At 41.3% G+C, this 20,075-nt stretch overlaps 1 protein-coding gene across 2 annotated transcripts in view; it reads left to right on the forward strand.

Moving 5' to 3' along the window:
• Positions 1 to 20,075, forward strand: part of FNDC3B (fibronectin type III domain containing 3B) — a 191,757-nt gene that overhangs the window by 9,993 nt on the left and 161,689 nt on the right. Inside the window, exon 1 of one of the 2 annotated variants that reach the window (XM_051781697.1) lies at positions 8,700 to 9,769. The exons of the other annotated variant lie outside the window; for it this stretch is intronic. The gene's annotated coding sequence lies outside the window, so the exon portion shown is untranslated. Of the gene's footprint in view, positions 1 to 8,699; positions 9,770 to 20,075 lie in introns of those variants that run through there. 2 annotated transcript variants of the gene reach the window in all.

Raw genomic sequence — 20,075 nt, forward strand, 5'->3', positions numbered from 1 at the left:
AGCAAATTTGATATAGTCTCATTACCAGCAGTGACGTCATTTCGCTGCAGCTGCAAAGCTTTGGGCAGTGCTGGGTAGGGATGAGGTGCTGCTTTCTGGCTCTGGATTAGCAACGTGGCAGTGGGAGATCTGTCCTTTCACTCTGAGAGGGAAATGCAAAGCCTTGGCCCAGTGCCTGGACTAACCTCATAAGGCGAGAAGTTTTGTGCTCACGTTTGAAAGTATATGGGGGTGGCAGATTGTATCTGTCAACTTCCTCCTGTTCTGTCCCCGGGAGAGTTATTTTCCATTAATTATATACATATACATTTTTTGTTTAAAGTGTCCTGGCTCCATGGAGCAATGAGGTGTAACTAAGGTGTGGTGTTTCCCTGAAGGGCCCAGGATGGCTGGCTGAGCAGGAGCCTTGTCACTGCTCAGGCAGGGGTGCAGTGAGGTGCTGCCTGTGCCACCTACCAGGATCGTTCTTCTCCCTGATCCTACTGCCTGGCAAGTGCAAGGCAATTTGAGGGAGCTATATGGAAAAGTTAGGTGATTCAAATGAAGAAAATTTAACAAGGTGATTTTCCTTAAAAACTTTGATGTAGGTTTGACTAGTTTTTCAATGAGTATTTTATATTGGCTACATACTGTATAAAGTGTCACCGATTTAGGATTTTTGCGCATCCCTACTTTTTGCAGAAAATATTTTGCAATATTCAACTTGTGCATTTTTGAAAGATGCAAAGGGATTTGACGGATTTGAGAGGGAAGCAACAACTCTCCTGATATGCAAAAATGAACAGCTGGGAGGAAGAAATGGAAAAATACCATTTTTATCTCTTCTAGTATATTAGACAAAGGTTTTCTCTGTTTTTCTGCCACCATCATCTCTTCCTGACCTTGGTGATCAATATTAGCACTGAGGTTTCTTAAAGCAGATATGGAGACTTTGCTGTGCACCTACTTGCTCTGCTTGACCATAGTGTGAGTGTAGTCTGTTAGTGGTGATACAGCCATGAAAAAAGGCACCTGCCAAAGGGAGGGACTTTTATTTTGCTTTTAATAGAGATGGGAAGGGAGATTAATACTATTCTGCAAGTTCTTCTGGGACTTCTTCTGGAAAACGTGTGCATTCTGTTCACCCACGTTAGTGAAAGATGGGTAAATCTGAAGTGGTAGAGTTACGGGCAGGGGTTACAGGCATGACTGGAAGTGTAGAAAGCCTTTCTCGTAAGATGAGATGGGGAAATATTTAACAGGAAGAACGTTCCAATGAACTTCACTATCTCTGAATCCATCAGAGAGGTAAACAGTGTGAAGGCGTACAGGGCTGTTTAAGCCAAAAGCCGGTGCTGGCACTTGAACGCGTGGATGCAAGACGTCAATAAATAAGAACTTTTTGAGAATTAGATCAAGCAGGTCAGTCCAAAACCAGCCCAGCTATCCAAACAGGAGCCATCTCACGGCAAGCAGAAAGACATAAATAATTTTAATGTGCAGGGCTTTATGCAAGGATATCAAAGAAAATGTGGCTATAGCATTCCCATATATGAATAAGGCGTGTATAAGTGGCAGAGTGATTTCAAGGAAGTGGGAGAACAGAAGAGGAGCTGGAATATCATGTGATGAAAGTACTGTAGGCATTCACTGCAGCAGCAGCAACATAGATAAACCTGATCCTTATTTTTTAATGAATTGACATAGTAAAAATACTTCTTTTCCCAAGTCTGCTTGCATCTGCAGTTATGTGTGTGCAGTGCAGTACTGGTGGAGAAACTTCAATAAGGCTGCAAGCATGGTGGAATTTCATTTCTATGTCCTTTTACTGGTACTTTTATTTGGTAGAAGGTCTTGACATAACATAATTTCAGGAAAGCAGATGGGCAGAGCTCTGAAAGAGCTTTGAACATCAGGTCAAACAATAAAGGTGCTTTCCAAAACCACTTATCGGAGTAAAGGCCAGAGGTTTGTATCCAAAACTTTGCTAAAGATAATCTCTAGGAAGGAGAATGTTAACTTCAGTATAATCACAGGCTTCAAAGCAAAATCAGAATGCAAGATAAATTTTGTTTATGGTTTGGCTTAAGAAAAAAAAGTAACAAGATCAGAGTTATACAAATAGGAGTTTAAATATATAAAAATCAAAATGTCTGGATTTGTATTTGCTGATAGAAGATGGCAGTTATGCTGAAATACAAGGTAAAAGCTTTAAAAGAAGTGAAATAATTTAGTGAACAAATGTGCAATGCTAAAGTTGAAATGCTTTCAGTGACAAGGAAAGGAAAATCTAAATTGGGTCACCTGCGACTTCATAAGTGGCTGTAGAAACGACAAATTACTAGTTCTGCTTGCACCAGGACTCTGGAAAAGGAAAAATCAGCATGTAGAGAAGGTATTATCCAGCTAATTGCTTGGTAGCTACACTGAAATTGCTTTAATACTGACCTGTAGTGTTCCCTTTCTCAGCAGAAATGCTTTTGTGTCAGACAGAAGTTAATGTTTCTTTGGAGAAAGAAGGATGCAGTGAGTCCTTCTGCAGACTTTCATCTGAGCCTTTTTCTCTGAAATAGGAGTCACAGGAACTTGTTGACAAAGCTGTTTTCTGTGGTTGAACTGAGCTTTTGTTTGGGGGTGGTTTTTTTTTGTTGTTGTTTTTGTTTTGGTTTTTTTTTTTTTTGTTCCAAAGAGTCAGGTTTTACTTAAATATATTATCAACACTGTCTCATTTAAGCTTGTGTGATTTGCTTTCATTTCTGAGCTACTTGGGGGGGGGGAAAGTTGTTTTAATTGTCTTTATGTTAATGCAGAAGAACTGGGAGCTTGTTTCCATCCATCATGGAGATGGAAACAAAAGCCAAGCAAACTTCCAGATGGTTGCAGATCCTGGATCCCAGCCACTGCCCAACGCAATTCAGTCCTCCTACCTCTATCATTTACTGCTTACAAAACACTGTGCAGGGCTTGTGAGTGTGGACTCTGCCTTTGTGAGCGGGCGGCTGAAGGAGGAAGGTGAACATTGTGGTGGGGCGGGAACAGTCCCTGCAGGGTCCTCAGGCTTTGGCCAGGGCTCCTTGCCAGCGATGTAAGGATTGGCTTGGGAGTTCTCCAGGGTTATAAAACACCCAGCTGTTGACTTTTAAAGTTGTGTGACTGGGCAGCTGGGAACTTGGATGGGCTGGAGGATGAGCTATATTGACGGAGGAACAATAGTTTCACAAGCACATACACGTACTCCCCTCACCCCCCTTTTGGGGCCATGGGTGTGCACTATCTGAAATCCTGTCGCTAATTAAACATCACAATAAGCCAGTGCACTTAAAAGTGGGTTTTGATGGTTGGGTTTTTTTTTAATTTAAAAAGTCACTGGCTGGGGAATTAATGAAACGACTGGGAACGGCATCTTGCATTGTGGCCACTTGCTCAATTGTGGTTGAGTTGGTGCAGAGTATCTCGGAGTTGATCTTATTGTTCTGATGGGATTTCAGCCCACTGTGGCAAGGGAAAAGTTAACATGGGCAACAAGAACTAACTCAGCTTCAAGGGGTGAAAGTGCTGGTGGGAGGCAAGGAGCTGCATGTAAAGAACCTGTGTGGGAATGGGACAGAGGGAGCATCCCTGGGCTGTGCAGGGGACCTGTGGCAGGTTGGCAGGGCCAGGAGCACAGCAGAAGTGATCAGTGGGGCTTTATTTAATGGTGGTATAGTTTCAGTCTCACCCTCAAGCTGCGAAGCATTTCCTAATTTAGAAAGGCCAATATGAAAAAACTTGCTATGTAAAGCTGTAGTTCTTAATGTGGACAGTCAGACAGATCCTGTGAACTGATAATTGCCATTACTGGCTGGGACAGGCTGTCAATTTTAGTAGGAAATCATTAAATAAACATTGGTGAATAACCAGTATGATGATTCCCCTTCCCTTGGTAGACACCAAAGCACTTAACAGAGGCAATGTATTTTCATTATCCCCATTTTGCAGCTGAGAAAACAAGGCACAGACGTTAAAATACTGGAGATACTTGTTTGGGGCTTGCTTCAGTTTGAGGCTGGACTAGAAGTCTTATTAGTGCTCTGCAAGTGTCCGGGGGTTTCCCTCCCCAGCACAGCACTTGACGAGCCTCGCAGCAGCGCCTGTGTGCAGTTCGGGTACCTCTGAAAGCCTCTCCCAGAGGAGGATTCCTGGTAGCTTGGCAAGAGGGCAATAACCACTTGCCTTCTGCTTAGGATATTATATTGTATCTGTAGGAAGACTTTGTCAAAGGCTGACTTGCTCTGGGCAAGGGGGACGAAAACTGTTTCTTTACAAATGCCAACTAGGTCTTTGCAAGCTAATAAAATTGTCAGTAGGCAGTACAGCATATGCTTAATTTAGTAAGGTTATAGTTCTTTTTTAGAAAGGGTAGAGTTATCCTGGCTTACTTGTAATTTATATTTCTGGTGAGCACATGAAGTCATATTTCCATAAGAGGAGGAAATACTGCTCACTTCCCCTGGCTGATCCCATCTACTCCAGTAGCTAATCTTTGGATTTTTGTTTCTAATGTTGTGCCCAACTCTGATTTGCCTGGCTCCTGCTTCTGCTCACTGGTTCTTACTGTTCTTTAATGTCCAATCCTTGCTGGCCCTGGAACCACATAAATAAGTCTTTCAAAGGGCTACTAAATCCTGCTGGCGTGCCATGTGTCAGGCAGCAGGGCATGTCTGTGCCCACTGGCTGATTCACACACAGTGTTATCAGCTCACAGATTAAACCACCATCAGTTCATGGGCCAGCTCTTCATACAGTGGAGATATTTCATTTTAACTGAGTGTGAACTCCTTTATCAGTGTTGTGTGGTACCAAGTCAGATGTTGGCTGAAGAATACACACGTGCTAACACGGCAGTCGTGCCAACCAAAGGTGTTATCTCAATGGAGAGTGCACTTGGGTTTGTTTGACAGGACCTGTTTTATGTAGAACAATTCCTTATTACTGGAATCCTTCACTGACTTTGCCTTGTTTTATCTGAAAGCTGTGCCTTACTAATGGGATGTAATTGCACTGGGCATCCTGCTTTCCTCTCAGCTACTGGTGCTGGATCAACATGGTCTCCCCTCCATCCTTCTGCATTACTGTGTCCTGTTGTTGGTAGTAGGTCAAGCATTTCCTTAAAGGCTCGAATCAAAACTTAATTGCAAGATTTTGAAGCTGACTTGGTCATGAGTCTAATTCATTGGTCTGTTTGATAAAAGTGCATTTTTTACCTCTTCTGTATATGAGTAGAAGAATCTATTAAATGCTTTTTTGCTGCATCATTAACCCTGTTTTCACTTCTGTTTTCCAGTGGGGTTATACCACTATTAGAGTTCAGTCCTTCTTAATTTATTTTAGAAAGCAGCTCACTTTGTTTTCTTGCAAGTCATGGTTTTTTTATTTTTTTGGTCTGATTTGTCTTTAGCCTTGGTTTCACTTACCAAATTTCTGTACTTCTAATTCATTTTCTTCCCTATCTGTTCTTAGTTTCACTTTTTAAACCTCTTTTTATGCTACATTACATTTTTGTCTTTTTACCATGGTATCAGATTAGAGGGAAACTAGCTAAAAACTTTTCTCAAAAAAGGGAATGATTAATTTCTCAATTATAGTTGTCTTAAAAAAATAAAGTGAGCTTACAATTGTAATGTACATAACGTTTCTTTCAAGTCAGTTTTTCCCCTCAGTTTTGGAAAATTAGCATTTGTTGTTTTAAACCTAAACTGCATGTTCTGACTCCAGTTAATCTTCCTCAAATAATATTTGATTGCTGTGGTGATTCAGAAGTTCTTGTGGGATGATTCTGACTGGCTCTGTGAAGAAACTTCCAGCTGTTGGGTGTTAAGTGTACAAAAGTCACAAAGATAATAAAACCCTGTTTTTTCACACATCTTATATAGGTTGTATGTGTATGGTGCAGGAAGTTTTATTTGCTCTTGAGCTATGTTTGAATTCCCTTTGTGGTGTAAATCAAATAATTCTCTAAGTGGGTTGTAGGCAGTTGGGGAAGGAAATGGTTTCACAAGTGTTTGCCATACAGAACTTGGCGGATCACCTCGGTTAAGTAGTTAAACATCATGATATTAAGAAAGGAGGTGCTGCAATCCAACTCCATGTGCATATCGGTAGATAAAGTACTACAGATGTACATCACTGTGAGTTTGTGGCCTGATGGCACAGCCCTAAGTTTGTGCTGCTACTGAAAGGTCAGTCCTGCGTCCTGCTCCCTTTATTCCTGTCATTTCTCTTGTTTGGGCTCAGTGAGTTAAACCTCCTGGGCTGGTCTGGAAGCCAGCCTTAGATACCTGACTCTCCTTGCTGCTGGGCGAGTGCTGTCGCGTTCCTGCTGAGGTGCACTGCAAGGGGAACCATTCTTATTAAATGGACAAAAGGTGTATTGTGCTTTGGCTTTAGTCTTTTAGTACTTGTGCTGTTTGAAATCAGAGCATCAGTGATTGTTCTCCCTGTCTGCCAGTCTCATCCTGACCACCACCTCCCACACTAAAGGAAAGAGTTAAGAGAAGGTAAGTGAAAAACTGTTACAGGTGCAGTCTCCTGGTCTCCTCAGTGCTCTGCCATGGACTTGAGGGACAGCTTTCTCTGGGTTGTGTAGTACACCTTATTAGCAGGTGATGTGTTAGTTAAAAGACTAGCTCAACTACCTGATTTTCATTTAAATTACATATTCTCCTTCACTGTTCGTTTATGCTGCCTGTTCCAAGAACTCTTTCTTCCTCCTTTGAAGCTGTCTCTGCTCTTGCTTCTCATATTTGAAGAGACAGGCTTGCACACCTCCTGTATAAAAGGGCGTCAGGAAAGATCTTCCCTTTCTCCTCTGAACAGCTTGAAGTGGAGGTCTTATCTCTCTTTATATTTATTCACTGGGACTCATTGCACAGAGCTGCAGCTACCCAGCCTTCCTGGAACAGCATGTGCTGCAAGAGCACAGGGACTCTGGGTCTGTAGAAAGGTTCTCCTGTGGGTAGGGGTCCATCTTGGCTTCTCCCATGGACAGGGCATCCCTGGCAGCCCCCACGACCTGAGTGTCTCCTGTGTTGTTTGAATCCTGCATTAGCTCTGTGTGGTAAGAATATCTCCTAATTACTCACTGCTAAAATTTGGTGTTTAATAGCTACTTAGGGGCAGAACTTGGATGGGAAGAAAGAGTTTATAGATAAAAGTTGGTCGTTGCTAGTTAATTAAAGTCTGTCTTTTGTCAGGGATAATTAGTGCAGCATTGGCAAGAGAGAAACAAAAGTTCAGACAGAACACAGCTGAGCTGTAATCTGCTTATGTTAGAGCCTGAAATAGCAAAGGGTGTGTTTGACTTGAAGTGCTTGTCCACAGATCTTTGACTCCTGTCCTTATGGGGGAAGGGATGGTGAGCTTTGAAATGCAGGCACAACTCTAATGTTGAAATACCAAGGTATGAATGAGTAACAGAAAGGTAATAGATACCTTAGTGGTATAGATAGAGGTATGTGTTGGATTCCAGGTGGTGTAAAGAACTATTGGATTATTAACATCTCCTTTTATATCCTGATTGGCAATCCCAGCTACTAGGGTTCATCCAAAAAGAAATGTTTGGTTTTTCCACCCAAGAATGTAGCCCTCAGGTCATGTTTCCCTATATAAGTGTGTATATAGAGAGGTCTGCCCTTAAAGCAGTGGGTTTAATTGAGTTCAGCTGAGGTACGTAGGGTCACCTGCTCTAGGGCTACATTTGCCCTTCCTGTTGTTCTTCACTTGCATCACTGGAGACTTGGTTTCGACTGTAGGCTTTGTCTGCTGAGGGTTGGGTGAAGGATTTCAGTGTAGGCATGAGAGAGAGCTGGGATGCCAGACTGCTGAGGAATGGGAAGGTCTGTGTAATGCAGAAAGAATTCCAAGCATCTTTTTGGTTAATTCTGTTTTTTAGAGGACTGCTAATGTGGCTTGATGGGAACTTGCATGTTGAGTGCAGCTTAAGGTTTCTTGAGTATTTCTAAAAATGGTTTTCTAAAGTCTTCCCTAAAATCTCTTTGAATTGCCAGTAATTGTACTTAAGACAACTCAAAAAAGCTCAGTCTTTTTACTTTTATTTTCATAAGACTATTGATAATACCTTGGCAAATACTCTGATAGTGGACTTATTTTACTTCTAATGAAGAAGATACCATCTGATTCAAATAAATTTTTGTGTTCCTACTCGAGGACTGAATTTTACTGGGCTTAGTATACTGTACTGAAAATGCCTTATTTTTCATAACAATTGCTTTGATTTTTATAAGGAAAAACATATTTCCATTGTATTTGCAAATGCTACAGCAACATTCTTCTGCAAAATGTGCTGGTGCTATTTCCAGGACACCTAGCAGGATTTGGGATGTGAGATGTTGTTACTGAATTAGTGATGGTGACTTATAATTAAAAAGCAAACAAAACCAGCTTATCAGAAATGTTCATTATATTTGGCAGTTAGTTTCTATGAAACTGAATTTGGAAAAATGTCTTAAGGGGAATTCATATCCTCTGAAATGCTCTGTTACCTTTTTATTTTCCCACACCTTCCTACAGACTTTTGTTTCCTGGAGCAGTTGTTCAGGTTAGAATAAAAATGGGAATTTGACAAGCATGTAGGTGGCCTTTCCTCTGATGCATATCAGCAGAACTTCATTGTTTTCAAGATATTTGTCCATAAAACTGTAAATGGACAAATTTAAGCTTTTTGCTTTTAAGCTGTTAAAATGACAATGTCAATGATCTGATCAGCTTCAATGGTTTATGTTTAGATTGTACATTCATGACTGATAATGTCAAAGTTGGAGAATGTTTGAAGGACAAAGAAATGCAATAGTGGGGATGGAAGAATTTATCCCCTAATGAATTAATACCTATCTACAGCAGTTTCTCAGGAGGCTTCATGATTTTGCAGAATGATATGTTGCTTGGAGAATAAATACTGAGGGTACAGGGAAATATACAATTCTTAGGAATGTTGGAGGAAAACTCAAAATGCTTCAATATTTTGATATCATGTCTTTAAATAAATTTTGTTGCATAAAATATTCTCTGTGGAAGCTTTTGAATCTTGTGAATTTGGTTCAAGTTTGTCAGTTAACTTCAGTGGACTGAAAATATCTCTGAAACTCGCTGGAAAGATTTTAGCCATTGTGTTAGTTTCTTAACTTTTTTTCTCATCAGTATTACTTGGCAGTGGTGTTTAGGTGGATTGTTTAGATCAAATTAGCAAGTGGTATGGTTTTTTTATAGGTCTGTAGTGTGTTGTACACTTGAACTGATGATATATAATTAGACACGTCATTTTGCTTCCATTTGGCGTCTCTTAACTAATTAGTTACTTGGGTTACTTTATTTTGTGTTACTTTTTCAGTTGATTAAGTACACTTACTTACTTCTCTAAGGGTACAAAATTAAGAACATACTAATTGTGCAACAGTCTTGGCATGTGTCGATTGCTTCAGTGTCACCTAAGGACAAAGATTTCTCTGCTTACATTGCTGGCTCTATTCTCTCTGTGCCCCGTGGGCAGATGTGTCAGAGCAGACGCTGCGCTCTCCAAATTCTCTTCCTCGCTCCTGCAGTCTAGTCAGAGCTTGTTGGCAGTGTCTGTCGTAGGTACTCGCCCTTGGAAATGCCTTGATTTCAGCTTTTAGATGTTCAGACCCACTAGTTCAGCGTGTTTGGAGGGTTGGTGGTGGGACAGGAGGGTGATCTCGAAGGAGTGGAGACCCACAGGTATCGTGTATCCGGCGGTGTGAGTTGCTCCTGGAAACAAGTAAGCTTCACCTGGGAACTGTCACGAGCTGGGTGGGCAGTTGTGATGCTCTGTGTTGCCAGTCAGACTGAATTTTGGTTGTGGGTATTGCTGTGACTATAAAATATTTGAGTGCAATATTTCCAGAAGCAAAATTCCCCCAGGCACTGAGTGTCCTGGAATAAACATGACTTTATTATAAAGTGCTTGCTCTGTGCTTGTGAGCAGATCAAGACGTCCTTTTTTTTTTTTTTTTTTTTTTTTGCATTTTACTTTGAACATTAGTTACTGATGTGAGGCACCAAGTAGGCTATAACCTGTGCCAGCTAACAAGGGGAAGCCAACAAAAATGAGAAAAACACTACAATTGTACTTTTGTTGTTGCAGTGCTGACTGAAGCCTGAGTGTGTCCAAGCATGTGGTGTTCAGACAAGATACATAACTTCTTTCTGTGGAGTTGTTTTTCAAAGGGAATACTTGCTCTTATGAAAACTGGGTCTGTGGCCATAGTTGAGTAAATATCTTCAGGGGTGCTCTGTCACAACAGCAGTGACACTGGATATTGTGGTGGATATTGGGTGTGGAGTTCAGCACTGCACAAAGTGAGTGCCTTGATGTATATGTGCTGTCAGGACACAAGGGCCAGTGCACAGGGACCTTACCTTGGAATGGGTGTCCTGTAGCCATGAGCTTGTCAGATGTAGCAAGTAGAATTGATTGGAATGAGAATATCCTTTGGCTAAGGCTGTATTGGAACACTCCAAGAAGCAGCATCATTTATGGGGTACTAAAAATGGCAGCTAGTGTTGTTTTGAGATCTTCTACAAATGGAGCATTATCCCCTGCTTGTTTCCAGTGAAACCACAGTGATTTGGTATTCTTATCAAGAATAGAGACGAGTGAAGATGTAAAGTGTAAGCGTTCTTTATTACTGGGGCTAGATTTGGATGTCTATTAAAAGAATAAGTGGCTCTTAAAAACCTTCACAGAAATGTGTTTTAAAAAAGATCCAAGTGTCATGGCTGCAGTTTTGTGCTGTCAGAATTAGTGTTTTTCTTGAAATGCTTTCTTCTTTTTTTGTGGAACAGCCACCCTTGTTCCAGAGGTGGCAGCCTTGGCTTTACCTCAACTGCTCCTCTGCATTTAGCTTTGGATGTTGACTGTCCTCCTCATAGGAAGAGACAGCAAGCTACTGAAGTGTCACTGTGCCTTAAAGGGATTGAATCCTGATTTTAATAGGAGGGATTGTTAAGATTTATCTGCTTTTGGTTAAGAAATGTAAGCTACTGACTACTGTGAAAATGTTAGATATGAATCATCATCTTGGATATTGTTTCATGGGGCTTAAGGCTAGTCAAGCAGGGAAGAGTTGCATAGTAGGTGATGATCTGACTACCCCTGGTATCTACACTGTGTAATTTAGGTGACTTAATTAAAGTTTAAGATTGTTGTACAGTTGCTGTTACCACCCAGAAGTCTAATGAACAACATGTTTGTTCAGCTCCTAGTTGGTTGCATGGGGACCACACCTTCGGGGTGGGATAGGTACAGGGGCTGCAGCACCACCACCTTACTGGCTACCTTGAGACCTGTCAAACAAACTTTATTTTATAGCCATGTGTCCATTGCCATAACTTTTGGCCCATTCCAGTGAGTGAACTGGCTCTGTAACAGGACAGCGGGTGGAGCTCCCCAACACGGTCTGGGCCCGACTTTCTTATCCCTGCACCCCTGCTGCCTGTGCTGCTGGCAGCTGCTGCCACAGCTGGGATCTGGCTCTGGAAACGGGACAGGATGTTTGCTTTTGTGGAGTGCAGTTGTTGAGGAAATTAAACGAAGGGATCTTTTGAAAGGGCAAGCCACCTACATCAGATTAGGCCATTAAGATGAGGTTTGTGGGCATACTTTAAAGCACCTTATCAGGAGAGGCTGGAGAGGATGTGCTCCTGATAGCCAGAGGTGCTTGGAAAGCCACATTACGTCATGTCTCATTGGACCACAGTGCACGACTGGGGTTGAGTATGGAGAAAAGGGAGAGATCAAGGAAATCTGAAGGAGCTGCTTTATCCAGAGGTGTGAGGCTACAACCACCTCAGGGAGATATGCAGGGGAGGCCCTTCCTGGCCACCCAAAGGCCTTGCCCACCCTCTGGCATGCCGACAGCTGGCCTGTATGATGAGAGATCGGGAGGAATGCACAACACTTTAAGTATCATAAAGCTGGATATCCTTCACGCAGGATATTTCCTGTCCACAAGAATTTATTTTTCAACAATAGTATTGGCAGAAAATCCACAAAATGGAAGTGAGAGAGGGAAACTTGCATGTTGCAGAAGATGAGAAATTTCTAGTTTTCCCTGCCTCAGGTGAAGAGATAGGCTTTGGAGAACAGAACAATACACATCTCTTATGTAGTGGCAATGCCACCAGCATGCCTAGTTGCACACTGAATATTTAATGATTTGTATTTATTGCTGTCAACAATATACGGCAATTAATCATTAGTTTCTTATGAAACTATGAGACTTTTGATCACTGTGATTAAAAAGACGTTTAATTCCAAAGAGGGCTGAGCCTCAGGACAGGGATAGCCAGTGCAAAGCTCTCCTGACTGACTTCCACCAGGCTCTGCTGCATGTTTTGCCTTTGCGTTTGTAATGAATTAAAGCCTAAATCATAAAGCAGTATTTAATTGGTGATTTGTGATCTGGTTAATCCCACAGTGAAAGTAAAGTGTGCTTAGCATTGCTGCTGCTTACTCCCCCAGTGATGATGGGGTCGGCATCAGAGCAGAGCAGAGAAGTACTTGTAGCTTCCTGCTAGGAAAATACCTTTGTGAGACTGTTTGTATGTGCTTCCTTCTGTAAACTCCAGATAGAATTCACTTGATCTCGTGAATGTGGCTGCATGTTCTGGGGTAGCCGTTCCTAACAAAGACCTACAGCTATTAAATACAATGAGAACATATTGTTTACCATAAACTTTTGTGTGTGCGTGTGTGTCTAGCAACAAGTATTTTCATAAAGGATTCATTTGCCTGTAGACATATCTCAAAGTCAGCAATGTGTATTTAGCAATTCAGTAAAATTTGCAGAGGGAGGGCAGTGTAATGAAGAGATGAGGCATTAATGAAGCACCCTTGTTCCTATCTTCTCTAGGAAGAGAAGATAAAAAAATAAATAATAAAAAGAGAAGAGAATTTGGTAGGTGTGTGGCATTCTTGGGTTTTATGGCTGGAATTTGTTTTTTTGAAATGTTAGCATTATGGTGTGTGTTAAATTTAACCCGTTTTCTCTGCGTCACCAGCACCAGAGAGAAGGCTTCCTGAAAGAACACTGAACTCACCATGCTGAGACTGCACTTTTTGAGGCTGGAGTAACACGTTATAACAGAAATCCAAGTTGATGAGAACATTTTAGTCGTGGTGCAAAAATGATCTGGAATCTCTGGTATGTGCCAGTGGCAGGAGCTGCGCTCCCCGGAACGCCGCTCTCTTGAGCAAGTGTGTGTAAGGCTTTGGCTTGCTGGGAGTCAAGGCTCAAGGACACACTGTCAGCCTGCAGGATTTTTTGTAGCAGGTTAAATCCATGAAAAAGAGAGGGAGAACATGAGATTTTTCTCTTGACCACTTTAGTAGTTCTTTTGAACTCGCTTATTTCTGAACATGGCTTAAGCATTCCAAGGATCTTAAGATAAATGAAGGTATTTATACCCCTTATGTGGATGGGTGTGAATATATGTGTGTGTACGTACATATCTCGTGATTTGCGGGGTGATGGCAAACCTCTGTGATTAGATATGGGAAGAGTAGGACCCTGAATGTAGCCTACAGGAGATAAAGCTGCCAAGGGAAGCTTCAAAAATAGTTTACCAGATTTATCGTACTGATGAACAGTGGCCTGACATTATTGTACCAAACAGAACCCTCCTCATTTTGGTTTTGGGGCCACTGGCATACCTTGAAATGATTTATTTGGATCCAGCAGTGAGTTCTATACACCTGTTCTACATGTTCTTATCTTCTTGCTACTGATTAGTTTTCTTGAATATATTTTAAAAAATCTCTGTGACCTCTGCCTTGTGTTTGACTGTGTTTTATTTAACATAAAAGTCTAAAATAAAGCCTTTATCCTGTTGTCTGCCATAGCTATTTATATTTGGGATGGAGAGCTCACTGGCTCTAGTTCTACATTACTGCCAGTGACTAAGTAACTTGATGACAAATGTAGATCCCTGTTACAGTATCACTTACAGATCTGACAGCTGGTGTATAATGTTTAACTGCACTAAATCATGTGTTTTCCCAGTGTTCCTTCCTAGAGAGAGAATAGTGACTTCTGAGAGTGAGTTTCCAGTCTGTTGGATGGTCTAAAAACCCTGTTGGCTTACCAGCTGTGTAGCTGGGATGTTAGATACCACCACATTTCTGCATTTTTTGGTCAGTTTCTGTTAATCTTCAGAAATTCTTAATCCTTTTACAACCCAGTGATGCTTGAGCATTCATGCAGTAAGCAGAATGGAGTTGGTGATTATAGGACCACTTTGTTTATTATTAGCCCAAGTACTGTCCCTATATAACATGTAGGAGGCTCAGCCCACTAGTGTTTGTCACAAGAAGTAAATTACCATTAACAAAGTGACTTTGCTTAATTTTACCAATTCAAGAAGTGTTCAAAAAAAGCCTTAAATACTAATGTACCTTGATGTTATTATGTTCTTAATAATGAGCATGTTATAATCTGCTCAGTTTAGGTGAGAATGAATATCTAAACTGTTACTTCTGACCAAGTACTCAGCTGAGATTTCTGTACCACTAATGTGTATGGATGAGAAGGAAAATCACAGTCTCTGCAGCTTCAAATTTGAAGACAAAAGTTTTAGCAGGTTGAGCTTCTGATGGAAATAATAATAAATCTAGCTCTGCACTTCCTTGAAGAGAGAAGACACTGAGGGTGAAGTGACTTGTAATGGTGCTGAATTTCATAGTACTAATTTCTGAGTATTTAAAACTGTAGTGGACGATGATGAGTTAGTATGGAGCTGTAGCACTGATTTATATATGTTGTCCTCTAAGCAGTGGCTTTATGAAGTGTGAGTTATCTCTGTCACCTACGGGATGGCGAGGGACGATCTGTGATTTAGATTATTCATAACAAAGCTTGATGCAGCAATATCCAGGAACACAGAAGAAGATTAGAGAAAAACCTTATGGCTGAGGTTTCATCTGGGGCACTGGAAAATATTAGTCAAAATTCGTAAAGGATGAGGGAATTTCCTCAGTGAGCATCAGGAGGAGGATGAGCTACTGAACAGCTGTTTGGTGTTGGGAGGTTTCTCTGCAGCGCACACCATTGCTCATGTTCTCATCAGCAGGTTAAACCTACTCTGAACACCCAGGCTGTCTTTCTGTACCACCCTGGAGTTATGATTAGGGACTAGAGAGAGAAGTGGGAGGAGGAATATGTTCACATGAGAGAGAGTGGGAGCGCTTTTTACTACATGGGTCCATTACTATTGAGAGCATTTATTAAGATTGTTGCATGGACATGTCATCTTCCTCCCCTGCACCAAGAGGAATATGCTGTAGTGTAGGTAGAGAATAATATCACTTAGATTTACTTAATTTTTAACCATATATTAGCATGTCAAGTGATGGAAAATATGCATCCTCCCCTTAGAAATTGGGGAACAAATGCAACCTGCTTGAATCTCCGGGACCTGTGAAGCCTTTTGCTGGAAGGAACAACTGGTGTTAATGGGTAGGTCTTTGTCACTGATTAACTGTGTACTGTAGTGTTAAGGTGGGTATCTCTGTGGGCTCTGCACTGCCAAAATATGACTGAAGTGGGTCAGAATGTAAATATTAAAGAATGGAGATTGTGCCGTACTTTTGGTGATAGTGCTGGGGTGTTCCATCTTACTCACACAGACTAAGTGTGCCTCGATAGAGCTCCTTGGGAGTAAAATCTTGCTGGGTCATGTGTCAGTCATATTATTCAGGTAAAATTGAGCACAACTAAATTTGACTGGGAAAGCTTTTTCCTTGCTTGAGTCCTGTGCTAAAGCTGTCAGAACCCTGCAGGCAAACTCCTGGGTTTGCCGATATTCTGATGTTTCTGCCTCCGCTGTCAAAGAGAAGCTACTGTCAACCCACATTGAATTTTTAAAATTTATTTACAGGCATATGTATTATGTTCGTATATTTGACTTAAACTTAGTCTATCATTCTCTGCTCCATCAGGATTTCTGTGAATTTCTCCTGCAGTAAGCAAAGTGAGATGCATGTCCAGGAAAAGCTGGACTGTCAGGACATGTGGTGAAGTGCTTTATATTTATGAAAGATACTGTAGGAAACATCCCTAGAGAATTACCCTTTCTTGTAGGTTCAGTCTTTTTTCTCACTTGGCTTTCCTGCAGTTGAGTTACGAGGTGGATTTTCTTATATTTGAAGGACTTGCATATTTTATTCTCACCTGTTTATTAGAATTCTGTGGGTGAACTGTGTATTTGTACTTTTTCCCCAACCCTCTGAAACTGCTTGCTGTTAAGGTAATGGTCCTCCACCCTAACATGCCTACCAAATCAAAGTCCATTTCTTGAAATTCAGGTTTGCATGTTTTAGGATGCAAAGCTATTTTTTTCTCTGCCTTTCCAAAATACTTTAATTTTTGAGTTCTAGCTAGAATTTTAAATGAAATATTTATGGGAGAGCGTGGGTTTCTTATTTGTTTGTTTTTTTAAAAATTTCTTTCCAGAAAGCTGAAATCCTGTGAATGGTTGTTGCTAGAGATTTATTACTGTCAAAGAGGTTTTGTTTAGGACCCAAAGATAAGCTTTGCTTTGTTACTGATAATTTTATTGCTCCTGGTCTGCTCTGAGGTTTGTACAATGGATCTGCCCTGTGTTCACAAGTAGTAAACAGGCTGTTTATGCCAACATAGGAAACAAATTAAGCTTATCTTCTGAAAATCAGTGGAGCAGAGAAAGGAAAGATGTGTTTTGGATGGAGTCTGTGGTACTGAGTTCCACTCTGTGCCTTTGCCAGGCAGGATGTGTCCCTGTTTGTCCCTGTTTGTCATGGCCACATGTTGGTAGGTGTGGTGTGAAACAGTCCCAGGGCAAACTCTTGTTAGTGATTTGGGCTGGAAGGACTCTCAATGTGGGGTTTGACAGCAACAAGCCTCCAGCAACAGACGAGCCAGGAAGTTTATGGTTCCCTGCTGTTCTTCTGGAATAGTGTGTTGTATCTATGGGGCTGGAGATGCTGTTGTGGAGCCAGGGAGAGGAAGAGATGAACTCTGGTATCTCACAGGGCAGAAATTAAAGTGCATTTGTCTTAAGTCAGGAACTTTTATTCTTTTGATCAAAAACCCCATCGATGTTTGGTAAGACCAACCTTCTCATGGTTCACCTCTGCAGAGTACAACTTGAAAAAGGCTGTCCAGGGAAGTGGTAGAGTCACCATCCCTGGAGGGATTTAAAAGATGTTTAGATGTGGCACCTGGGGACGTGGTTTAGTGGTGAAGTTGGCAGCACTGGGGTGACAGGTGGACTCAGTGGTCTTGAAGGTCTTTTGCAACCTGAATGATTCATTGGATTTCTTGAGTGTATTTGAACAGACTCCTGCACTTCTGATGTTTGGTATGCAGCTATGGAAATGAATTTCTCCAAGTGTAACAAGGGAAAATGTAACTTCAGGTACATGTGACGTGAAGCTTGAAGGTTGATTTGCTTTCTGCTACTTGTCTGTTTAAGTTTTTTTGCTTGACTGGAATTGTGTCATTTAAAGGATGTGGAAAGTTAACTTGAGTTTCAGGGGTTTAATTGGCTTCATTGGAGTTGTGTGTTCTTGTATCAATAGGGAAACATAAAGAAGCACGACTGCCCTCTTTTTGATTAAATAGTCTTTGCATTAAAAAACTGCAGCTTGTGCAGGAATTGGCTTTTCCTTTACCTACTTCAACTTTTGGTTCTTATTATTGTCCTAACATATACGTGCCTCTTGTCTCTCTATGGCTTTATTTGAAGCCCTTTAATTATTCTTTATCTTTAAAATTTTACTTTCTGCAGAGTTGTGTGGGCCACCCAGGGCATGTGGGCTGGTCTCCAACACACAGGGTGTTGCCCCCCTCAGTCTGCAGTCATGGGTGTCTGTCCCATAGACCACCTGAGCTGCCTTCCCTCGGGATTAATTTTTAATGGGAACCTACAGGTTAATACTAACTGTTTTGTCTTAAAGGGAATCTGTGTAGGCTTAGATGGTCACATCTGTGTCCTCCAAGATTTTAGGAAACAAACTTTAGGTATCCATCTCCACACATTGTTTTCTTGCAATTCCTTCTCCTTTTTTATTTTCCTACCTTTCAGCCTAAGCTTACAGTAAAAACAAGCTGTCTTAGCTTCAAAACAGGAGAAAACACTAATAGGATATTTTGGATGATATTTTTTCATTAAAAACCAGAAACAATAAGTTGCCTTTGGATTCAGTCTTTCAGGAATTATTCCCAGAGGAACCTGGGTTTCTAGCAATGGGCTGCAACTGGAAGGTATGCATTCTTATTCTAGGATTTAGGAACATTCTCACTGATCTTCAGAAGTTTTTCCTTATGTGAAAAGTAATTAGTATAAGGTGTTAATAATCTTTCAGTACTGCTCTTACCTGAAAGTGCTAGTATCAGAGTCAATAAGTGAAATATTAGGAAATTTTAATTAAGAAAGGCTTATAACTTAGTAATGAGTAACTCCTACAACTAGTAGGATTGGCGCTGCTGCCTCTTGACTGCACCCAGGGCGTGAAGAGCATCCATCCCCCTGGCACCAAGCCATGAGACTGCCTTTCAACCAGCACTGCTGGGCTTGGTGTAGTTTTCAGTGCTGTTGGTTTCCCAGGTCCTGAATACAAGCTGTCCAGTACTTCACTGTGTTTATGATTATCAAAGCACAATACCAATTTATTTTTATTGAGAATAATTTTCATCTTTCCATTGCCTGAATGATTTGGCAGAGAGTGGGAATTAGCTGAGAAGGGTGAGGATCCAGAATTAAATTGCATACAGATCACCTGAGTGGTGGTGACCTCACTGGACTGCCCCTGCTGTACCAACAGAATTTCATTTCTCCTTCAGTCTGTGTTACAAACTGTGCCCCACTTCAGACAGATAACAAACCCCAAAGGTTTTCCCTTTTAAACCATTTAATAGATGACTTGAGCTTTATAGCTGCAGCAGGTGGCATATTCAGCACAGTATTTTCTGTCTAGATAGAGACCCTTTGTCTTCCCACCTTAAAGAAAACAACTCCCCCTTAATACTCTGTGTTTAAAGATTCAGTGGTTTTGATTCCTTGATGCTTTGTTATCATTGGAGATAAAAATCAGATACCTGGAGTAGGAGAGGCTTCTTTCTTGTAAGGTCCTGGATATGAAAATTACTCAATAGTTGTATGGAACAATGATTTGATTTTTGCGTGTGTGATTTCTTTTTTGTTGGTGGGTTATGGGCCTTTTTTTTTTTTTTTTAATATAAATTCCTGCCTATCTCAAATTTAGAGAAGCCTTCATAGGTAGTCTTAATTTTCGTGAAGTAGTTCAGAAGAGTGAAGTAAAATTTGCAGGAGTTTTCAATGTTCTGTGAAAGTGATGGATGGTGTAACAAAACTTCTAACTCTTTCTCCTGATGCTGAAAAGTTCCGGAGTGATGGGGTTTGGGCAGCGGGTTTGGGGTTGGTTTCCTTGTTAATAATGCAGTTCAAGCACTTGGATCCTGCGAGCACGGTGATAACAGCGGTCTCAACTTTCCTCCTACATGAGAAACTTCTCCGGCAGCCATCCAGAGGTGCTCCCTGGCAGCGGCCGCTCCGTGTGAATGCCTGTTCTTGAATCCCGGGGCTGAATGGGAGATCTCTCCGAAGCGCTTTCCCACAATAACACAATGAGCCACTTTGTCAGCGCAGCGTCAGCCCGGAGTCAGGTTAGCCGTGAATGGCGACAACAGAAGTTTGTGTTGCACAAAGGTGTGCTGAGACCTGGTTGGAGATGGAGTTTGGTATGCGTGCTTTTCAAGCGCTGCAGATCGATAGCATAGATAGCCTTTTTTTTTTTTTGTGTGGTTTAATTAGTGGTAAAAAAAATAAATAATCCCCACCCCGTTGATTCCAGTAGGTTCCTCGCTGCACAGGAACTGCAGAAGAGATAACCGAGGTCTTTGTGATATTATTGCAGAGAGATGATTATTTGAGAGAGCAGAGTTGAAGGGGAGGGTATTTATCGACAAATGCTGTGCTTATCAGCCTGAAACCATGATTAATACTCTGGCTATTAAATGGAGGGA

The sequence above is a fragment of the Manacus candei genome, unplaced genomic scaffold, assembly GCF_025592945.1.
Source record: "Manacus candei isolate 608988 ecotype Guabito, Panama unplaced genomic scaffold, ASM2559294v1 h1tg000015l, whole genome shotgun sequence".
Lineage (NCBI taxonomy): Eukaryota > Metazoa > Chordata > Aves > Passeriformes > Pipridae > Manacus > Manacus candei.